An 11,127-nucleotide genomic window follows, 5' to 3' on the forward strand; every position below is an offset into this window, starting at 1 on the left:
TTAAAATTGTGTCAATTCACAATGTAAGTGAATGATTTTTTTCTAAAGATTATTAGGTTTAAGCTATTACTCAGCATGAAGAAAAATATTGGTAAAAAATTTTTTTTTATTAGTAACATATATTTGTGGAACAAGAACAAAAATGTTCCGCATAACTCCACGCTGATTTTAGTGTTTTTGAGTACTGTCAGCAATACACCATTTAATAGAATAAAATTTACCTGCTCCAATTTGCTCCAATCTAAAATAGAGCTTTTATCATTTACTCGCTAAATATTCAGCGAGTATACGATAAAAGGTTGTACAAATAGTTTCAATTGTATTCTACAAAATAGAGTGCTCAATGTTCTTAAAAAAACAGAGCTATTATAAATTAGCAGAAAATCACTAATCAATTTTTTTTAATCCTGATGATTCTTTAGAGATGAAAACACAGTGTAAAATATAAAAAAATTTGATAAGTAATTTATTTATAGCTCATATATATATATATATATATATATATATATATATATATATATATATATATATATATATATATATATATATATATATATATATATATATATATATATTTATATGGATTTTCAAAATACTTGTAGCTATTAAGCTATAAAGTAAATGACAATAAGATTGTTAAACTATTGATAACTTTTGTGTGTTTTGTTATAGATAATATATAAAACATGAAAAGAATTGATCTTCTTCAAAAAATTAAAGAGCTAGGTTTCAATAAAGTTATTCTGCTTGAATCTTTGTTTCAAGAAGTTTTAAATGTTTATAACCTTCATGAAGATGACTTCGATAAATCAGAGCTTACCAACTTAAAGAATAAGTTGTCTGTTTTTAAAGTAAAAGTGGGAGCTAAGTTAGATAAGCATAATAGAAACTATGACAGATTGATTTTAAAAGAAGATGTTTGGCTGCAGGTAAAGAAACAGAGTTATTTGTTAATAATTTTCTTTATGTAATCATTCTTTCTAATTAAGTTTCTATTTACAGGAGGAGTTTTTCCCCAATCTTGTTAAAAGAATTAAATTTAAAGAAGATCCAGGTAGAAAAAATATCTTGGTGAAAGAAGCAAAAGAGCTAAAATTGCCCATTTAGCTGAAAACAATCACGAAGCACTGGCCTTATCTTCTTTAAAAAGTGCAGCAACTGAATCCAACATTGATAAAAACAATTTTATCTTTATAGTAAAGAAGGCTTTGGACCCAGATAAAACAAATAAAATTAGGAAAAACATGTCTATGCATCAACCTGTTAAATGAAAGTTGAAGATGCTCTCAGCCTAAAAGTTCAATGTGATCTGTCCGATGAACAATACCAGATAATCAGAAATAGCTTCTTATTACAAAATGCAAACATCTATCCGTCTCTTCATAAAATTTTGATTGAAAAAAAGAAATGCTATCCTGATAATATGATATTTTCCGAAACATCTGCAGTTTGCTCCCTTCAATCTCTTTTTAATCACACACTGTGTAGAATCTTGAGTCTAAGTAGTTGCAACAAAATATTTTCTGAATTATCGGTTAAAGATATCAATCAACATGGAATGATGCATTTCAAAGATGGTTTTGATGGAGCGTCTAGCCAGAGTCTGTATAAACAAATATATTTAGATTAACTCTAGATGAAGTTATTAAAAATGAAGAGAGTATTTTCCAAACATCTATTGTGCCTCTTAAATTGACTGTTAATGATACAGTGATATGGTACAACAAAAACCATCTAATACACATTTCTACAGACCAGTATGTTTGCAGTACAAAAAGGAAACAGATATGCTAATTAAAGAAGAAGAGGAACGATTACGAATTGAGATTCAGAAACTTGAACCATTTGTAGTAAGTTTTGAGTCAGAACCGGCTGATTCATTTATGATGACAGCAATTATAAAGTATGATTTGGATTTGACAATGTTTGATGGAAAAGTTGTTAATGCACTGACAATTACTACCTCTTCTCAAAGCTGTAATGTATGTTCAGCAAAGCCAACAGAGATGAATGACATGAAGTTGGTTAGATCTAAACCTATCAATAAAGAGGCTTTATCTTTTGGCCTTTCACCTCTTCACCTTTGGATAAGATGCTTTGAGTACATTCTTCTTCTTGGATATGTCATTTTATGCTAAAACCTCTGAGCAGAAAGAATCAGTTAAAGAAAGAAAAGCATTTATCCAAAAGAAGTTTAGGGAAGAACTAAGTCTTATTGTTGATATGCCAAAACAAAGTTTTGGAAGTACTAATGATGGTAATACTGCCAGAAAAGCCTTTGAGGAATCGAATACTTTCTCTGAGATAACTGGTGTAGATGTTGACATCATTACTAGACTTAAAACAATTTTAAAAGCAGTTTGTTCAGGATATGATTTAGATCCAAGCTCTTTTCAAAATTATTGTAATGATACAACAGATAAAATTCTTTCTGAATATAATTGATATGTTATTCCTCCAAGCGTTCACAAACATTTAGAACATGGTATACAGATTGCCGATGCATTAGAACTTTCCATTGGAGTTTATTCAGAAAAATCACTTGAGGCTCTTAACAAAGAGATTAGAAATGCAAGATTAAAACATTCATGCAAAATTTCAAGAATAAATTTTATGAAAAACCAGTTTAACTATCTTATGATAAGGAGTGATCCAGTTATATCGAGCATGCAATTCACTAACCATAGATGTGAAAATGGAAAATTGCTTCCAGTAGAAGTATTTTCTCTTCTTAAAAAGTCGTGATTCTTTTGTGAAATTTTTTATTTATAGTTAAATTTGCCATCAAAAATTAAATTTTTCTATGAATTAAAATTTACAATAGTTATAATACTAATGCTCAGAGCATTCTATTATATACTCTTTGTTAATGACTAAATTATGATTATTATTTTTTTTCTTTGAAAATTCTTTCAATTGTTGTTTTTAGCAAACGGGATAATAATTATGACTTAAATTTGGATGGTAGTGTACTGTGTGATCATGCCTGATTGCAAGTTGGAGTGAGTTAAAAAGAGATTTAAAAGTAAATTATGTATTATGCGAACTATTACTTGATTCGAGAAGTAAAATTAAAAAAAAAATCTGCTTGCGCGTGTAAAATTTCATGCGCGCGTGTTTTTTTAGATACGCGCAAGTTTTGCTGGTTGTTGCGCGTAAAAATAACTTAAAATCACATAATTGATTTTTAGACAAAAAAAGTAATAATAACTATTCATTTAATACATATTAAAATGCGATGGTTATATAATTTTTGCCGTTTTTTCTTCACTTTGAGTCACTGTGCGTCGCACAGTGCGATTGGAGATTTGTAGTTCAAGTTTTTCGGTTAATTTTGTGGATGACAAAAATGGATCTTTTTCAAACTCTTTAACAATTCTTCGATCTAGTTTTTGTGATGTTTTTCTCGGACGTCTGCCGCGATGGTTTGTTCACGAGATCCAAATGATTTGACAGTTTTGCCTACAGCCGATTTAGCTATATTATATTTTCTAAAAATTTTAGCTTGACGTTTTCCGCTTTTAAAATCTTTAATAATATTTTCACGTAAAAACACTTCCTAATTTGTCGTAAGCCATTTTAAGTTGCAATTTTTTACGCATATATCACGAGTTAAATCTATATTTAGTTTAATTGAAAAAATAATTGGTTAGACTTCCCAAAATCTATTTTATTATTTTAGAGTAATGTTATGATAAAAGTGAAAACAAAAGAATACGGTAGACTGAATAAAAACAATGAAATCTTATAAAAAAGCATCGTTTTGATTTGTCGACCTTGTTTTGTCCAAAGACAAATGTAGTTTGTTGAGAAAAATGTGTTACAAATTTTTTTTGTGATTCTTAGTATGATTCAAACGTTTTAAATTTTGTTCAGAACATAATAAACTATTTAAAAATTAATATGTACAATTGTTTTGCCATTTTTTTTTTTTTTTATGTATAGTTTTCGATCAACTTTCGTTCTAAATTTGAGTTTTTCCACCATGTTTTGTCCGATACTGTAACTAACGGAGCGATCCATTTTCGATAAGTTAGAGAGCACTTTTTTCTCATCTGGACTCAACGGTGCAACACAATTCATTATTAATTAATTTGTTATTTTATACTCCCTCCGTCCGGAAATATGGTATACATTTCAACAAAAATCGTAGATTATCGTGATTATAAAAGTAAATTGGCAACTGTCATTACATTGTTATAGTAAATACTCATGACAATATAACCTGAAATATTTGACGTAAGCAATATCATTCTTAATTAAAAACTTAACGCTCAAACATCTGTGTTTCTTGAGACAAATAAAATTAATTCCGCTCCAAGACGAGTATGGAAAATTCTGAAGGAAATTTGTTAAACTTAGAAAGAAGGGATTCTAAATATAAACAATTAACCAAAGAACAACGTCAAGATATATTAGGAAAATTATTACAGCAGATGAATGAAAATAAGCTAAAACACGGTGCAATCAATGCTACTGCGTAGCAACTTCATTGCCAAATCAAATTTCGAGTGAAAAAAATGATTCTTATTTAATTAAAATGTTTTAAATAAAGTTAATATAATATACTTGTCATGTACATTTTTTGATTTATTTTGTTTTTTCGCAAATGTATACCATATTTCCGGACAACAAAAATCGCTAAAATGTATACCATATTTCCGAACGGAGGGAGTACTTAATAAAAAAAACCTGAATTAAATTCTTGACGGTTCACACCAGTTTACAGTTAAGTCATCGTCTATGGTATTTACATCAAATAAGTATTTGTGATTGCCCCCAACTGCGATTTGTAAATAAAACGTTTTTTGTAAAATTGTCTTATAATTTTGTCGCTCTGAAAAAACGTCTAATTTTTTTATAAAAAGCGAGTTACGTTTAAAATTAAATTTGTTGAAATGTTGTTTAGTGTTGTAAACCCTTTGCTTTTATTTACAATAAAAAACATTTTTTAAATATAAATGTCAAGTAGAGTTTTATAAATACTTTTGGGGTGTCTAATCATTGTGTCGCGCAGTGTATATATATGTATATATATATATATATATATATATATATATATATATATATATATATATATATATATATATATATATATATATATATATATATATATATATATATATATATATATATATATATATATATATATATACTCACATTAAAATGTTTTGTTCAGAAACGTCAGGAAAAACTCTAAAAACATAAAAGTTAAAGGTAATTTACGTCGTATTAGCTTTTACGTCGCTAATTTTTTTATAAAATGAGCTTTTTAAAACCACATTATTTCGAAATGGGGCAAGTTGGGGCAGCTAACTTTTTTATTTTCTTATAGAATGATACAAACTCTCTGTAAAAAAGGAATCAGCTTGGCGAAGGAAGTCTAAGGTAAAAAGTCTAGTACTATAAAAATCAGTTTAAACTCGTTACAATTGCATTTTTTAAATGCATTTCTTACAACGTGTATAAATACATATTTCAAATATTTTTATAATTTTAGATAAAGTTATCTATTATCCTTGTATATATAGAAAATTATATTAAAAGATTTTCTATTTAGGGAGAAAATCAAGATTTAAAAATGATAAAATTGTAATGATAAAAAAAGCTGTTTTTTTTTTTGTTTTTTTTTTTATGTATTCTTTGTTCCATAGTATACATTTTCGTGATTATATAATAAAGATTCGTTAAGATTGAATATACATATAAATATAAATAAAAATAAAAAAATCACAAACATAAATAATAAACAAACTTCTGTAATACGAACTGTAAGAAGAACGCGGGAAACTTGCAGAAGACCAAAAGGTCTTATCATCAAGAACCGCTTTACATTGTCATACATATATATATATATATATATATATATATATATATATATATATATATATATATATATATATATATATATATATATATACGTTTAGAAAAATTAAAATATTTACAAAATTTTTACGTTAAATTGTTACATTATAATTGTATTAAAGTGTAAGATAACAATTATACAAACATGTATCGTTACTTTTTCTTAATATTACCACGTTTATTGCTAACGCAATGTTTGAAATATATATTAAAGTATATTAAAAAATAAGAGTTTATATAAGAAGCTAGCAATGAACAAATTTAGAAAAAATCAGTAAGTAAATTTTTATACTTTAAAATACTCTTTTTAATAGTTTTTTTAAAGCCATTTAAGTTTTCAAGATTAATAATATTTTGATTAAGTAATAAAAACTTATTCCAGATATGAGGTGCACAATAAGTAATTTTAAATTGCACAAGCTTAGTTTTGCATGAAGGCTAAAAAAGGGTACTATTTGTGCGCAACAGGTATTTATACTCGGGCTTTTGTTTATAAAGACTATAGAAAATTGAAGGAGTTTTTAGCATTTTACTATTATACATAAGACTTAGAACATTATATATATTTAGTTCAAACAATGTTAGTAAAGACATCTGTTCAAAAAGAGGCTTTGGGTGTTCGTTTTTATTTTTAAAATTAATTACTCGTATAGCATGCTTCTGTTTACGATAGAGAGGTTCTAGTTTGCTTTTATAGGTACTACCCCATGCTGTATTACCGTAATTTAAATAGCTTTGAACAAAGCTATAGTAGATTTGTTTGAGTAGCGGCTTTTTCAATAAATGGCGTGATCGGTATATTATTCCGATACTTTTAGATATTTTACTACTTAAATAGGCGATATGTTTATTCCAATTTAGATTTTCGTCAATAAAAACACCTAAAAATTTAGTAACATTATCCCTACTTATTTCTCTATTTTCAATAAACAATTTTGGACGAGAAGATTCAACTTCTTTTTTTTATAAGAAGGATGAAATAAAGAAAACTTCGTTTTACTTAAGTTAATAGAAAGTTTATTTGCCCTAAACCATCCAAAAAATTTTTCTAATTCTTGATTCATTTCTACGCACAGTTCGTTTATAATTTTTCCGGAGATAAAAAAGTTGCTAACATCAGTTAACATTATAGTTGAAATTCTTTTTGATGCCCGATAGAGATCGTTAACGTATATTAAAAAAAGCAAAGGCCCAAGTATTGAACCCTGAGGAACACCACACTTTAATATGGAAGGATTAGAGAGTTTATTATCTCCATAGTATATAGATTGCACAGGTTTATCTAAGTAGCTTTCTATCCATTTGTTCGTTCTACCCCTTATGCCATACATGTTAAGCTTTGATAATAATATTTTGTGGTCGACTGTATCAAAAGCCTTAGAGAGATCTATGAATACACCTAATGTAACTTCTCCGTTTGTAAAATAGTTTTTTATTTCATCAACTAGGCGAAGGATTGCGTGTTCAGCTGATGTATTTTTTTGAAAGCCGAATTGCTTGGAGTAAATAAAATTATTTTCTTTAAAAAAATTATATACTCTATTGTGCATAATTCTCTCAAGTATCTTAGAGAATGTTGAAAGTATTGATATTGGTCTGTAATTGCCTATTTCACTTGTATCTCCTGATTTAAAAATAGGTTTTACTTTCGCAGTTTTCAGCTTTTCAGGAAAGATACCTTCCTCTAAGGAGTGTTTAAATATTTTAATTAAAGGAACTTTAAGCTCGTTTTGGCAATTAATTATAATGTTGCAATTGATGTCGTCGATTCCGGTTGCTTTGTTTCTTTTTAGGCTTTTAAAAGCATTGTTAAATTCTAACATGGTTAGTTTTTCGTTATTCAATTCATTTTTATTACGATCTAAATATTTATCAAAAGATTTATTTGCACTAGGAACTTGGGAAGCAAGTTTAGATCCTATATTAACAAAGAAGTTGTTAAACTCTTTTGCAATGACGTTTTCATCATGAATTGTTTAGTGGTTGATTTTTATAGTTTTAGGAAAGCACGGTTTGTTAATTTTTGGTTTACCAATAATTTCATTTAATAATTGCCATGTTTTCCTAGAATCTGTTTGACACTTATCAAGTAGTTTATTATAATAGTTAGGGGAGAGTGTGTACGAAAGAGCCAGTTTTAAAATGGCGTGAAAAAAACTCAATTGTAATAATTTTTTTTTTTTTTTTTTAATTCAATAATTACATTATTGGGATATATTTTAAAACTAAAAAAAATCGGATAACAATGCTAATAATCTATCATACATCTGTTTTAAAAAAAGAAAGAAAACAGCTCTTTCATAACATTGCGTCAATGAAAGAGCCACCTCTGTGCCATGAAAAAGCCGTAACTTTTTTCGAACGACTATCAGTCGTAACTTTTTTTTGAACACTATCAAGTCTTTTAAAAATATTAAACTGTTAAATAGACTTCTAAAAATCAGATTGTACTTAAAGTTTTATAACTCTATGATAATCAATGATAAAACAGTTATAATAGTTTCAGAAATTATTTAAAATCAAAAAATTAAATGAGAATAATGAAATAACATAATAATAAAAATACATAATAATATAATAAATACATAATAGAATATAATAAAATGAATCAAATAATACAAAAAAAATTATTTAAACTTAAAAAAAAAAATGACTTTATCAGAACTTTTACTTTTAAAAATTTCATTAAATATTATTTTTAATTCAAACGGAGCTATGTTTTTCCAACTTCAGGAAAAGTCATTAAAACAACTAATTTCAATAGAATAAGCTCAATGAAGCGTTACGAAAAATATATGAAGTCGTTAAAGCGCAAAACGATTATTTAGTATAAAAAAAAAGGTAAATAAAAAAGTCGGCTTATTCATAGCGTAAACACTCGGCTCTTTCAAAAAATTGTTTGGTTAATTACATAACCTTAAATTAAACAATTTTGACAAAAGCTTTAATCTAATATTTTTTGTGTAAATGAAGGGCAAATATATAAGAATGCTGCATGTTTCTTTTATCAAATAAAACATTACGCTTAAATCTTAAAAATAAATAAGTAAACCACCAAAAAATTACTTTTCATTTTCAAAATCTTAAGTGCTACCTTACGACGCTATTTATTTTAGTAGAACTGTACATTTTTTGTGGGTTACAGGTATCCAGTGTTGCCACACAAAGAGTTAAATACAATTAGGATCGGATGCCAGTAAGTTAGAAATAATGGTATTGGCTCCTTCAAAACCTGGCTCTTTCATACACACTCTCCCCTAGCTTTAGCGGTTTTTTTAATTTTCTCAAAGAGAATTGCATAACTCTTGTATTCCGATTTTGTTTTATCGCTTTTTTTTTAAGGTACTTTATATAAAATCGTTGTTTCCGCTTAGATGATTTTTTCAGACCTTTACTCAACCAAGGTGAATTTATGTCTTTAAATTTAACTGTTTTTACTACTTTGGGGAAGTGTTTATCATAAAGAAATACAAAAATATCTATAAACGTATTATACATTAAATTGGTATCATTTGAGAATTCTAAATTTGACCAATCAATATTGGCTAACTCACTTTTAAAGTTAACCTGGCTATCCAAAGAAAAAAGTCGCCTTGTGATTGTTTTTTTTTTTCATTTATTTCAATTTTATTTGAGGTACTTATTGAAATAAATATCAGAAAGTGATCCGATATAGATGTTTTAATTACTCCTTTCTTTAAGGAGATTTCAAATAAAGTTTTCGGTCACTTTCAAGCATAAATTAACGTTTAAATCTTTTATTTCAGTACTTATTTTTTGTATACCGTTAAAATCTTAAGAAACTGTAGAAAATAGTTAGCTAATAACATAATTTAAATTGCGCTACTCAAAAAACTGTATTTTGGCCAAATTTTAAGTGTTTCTAAATCACTGTGCGATATATGAATTTCACTATTCTGACGTAGCTTAAAATCACGTTGTTCATTATTCCAATTAATTTATCCTTGTGTAAAAGGAGAATTATTTTTCATATCCAATGATAAAAGATTACACTTGAAACAATAAACATGTTCATTTGATGGTGAATAGCAAAGTCAGGTATAATCAGAATTCTCACCAATTAACTTAAGATGTCGAGTGAATAATGAAGGAGTACAATACCCGTTTCGATTTTTACTACTGTCCGAGAGTTAAGATTGGAAAAGCTCTTCATCTTTATGTTGACATTCAATACCACCGGTGCTGATAAAATGAGATTGCATGATTGATGAAACTGTTTTTTATAAACCCAGATCAGTTTCATAAACAATTGACAGGTGTATCGCTGCTTGTTTTTTTTTTGTTTTACAGCCCGAGTCTAATATTTTCTTCCAGACATTGTACAATTACAATACACAGCCTACAGTCAGTGTACAAGAAAAATTATTGTTCTGAATCAATCTATATATATATATATATATATATATATATATATATATATATATATATATATATATATATATATATAATTTTTTGACAATAATCATTATCAAAAATCACATTTTCTCGCTTTTTATTTTATTTTTTGTGCGGATTTATATATATAAAGTTATTATATATTCACTTTTACTTTTACCTAATCTAGTTATGATGTTTTACTTTATCTTTTATATATTTTACTTAAAATATATATAAAGTTTTATATATTAACTCTTACTTTTACTCAATCTATTTATGATATTATGTATTAAACGATATTTTACTTTATTTATTATATATCTTTTGTAAACATTCATTTAATTTTTTTTTTATGTTATATATTCTTGACGCAACTTTGTAAAAATTATAAATTGTAACACGGTGCTTGGCGATAAGGCAAATTATGCCTTCTTCTTGCTGCGGCCATTAACTTAATTGTAAATTTATGGAAACTGTTAAATTTGTTAAAAATAAAATAAGATAAAAAAATATATATATATATTTCTGAATACAAAAGTTGTGACAGTAGTAGTCTCTGCAGCGAATTTTAACTATCAACTGAGTCAACTCATGGCTGTTACGGAGTTTTGCAACTGTTGTTGTGTATTATAAGGAACATATATTATTACGAAATTTTTTTTTGCTTCTTTGCTCTATTTACCCAATGGCACATGATTTTAAATACTTCAAGTAAAAAAATGTGCTCTTTCAAAAAGTGTGTTAACAAAATTCGGGTGCCAGAGGTACGTGCCTCAATTGCCTCAGATATGATTTTAAATAAATACGAATTATTATTAAAATTAAAGGAATTTCAAAAGAAAAAAACAAAGATAGAGAATTGTA

Source organism: Hydra vulgaris, chromosome 03, assembly GCF_038396675.1.
Source record: "Hydra vulgaris chromosome 03, alternate assembly HydraT2T_AEP".
Taxonomy (NCBI): Eukaryota; Metazoa; Cnidaria; class Hydrozoa; order Anthoathecata; family Hydridae; genus Hydra; species Hydra vulgaris.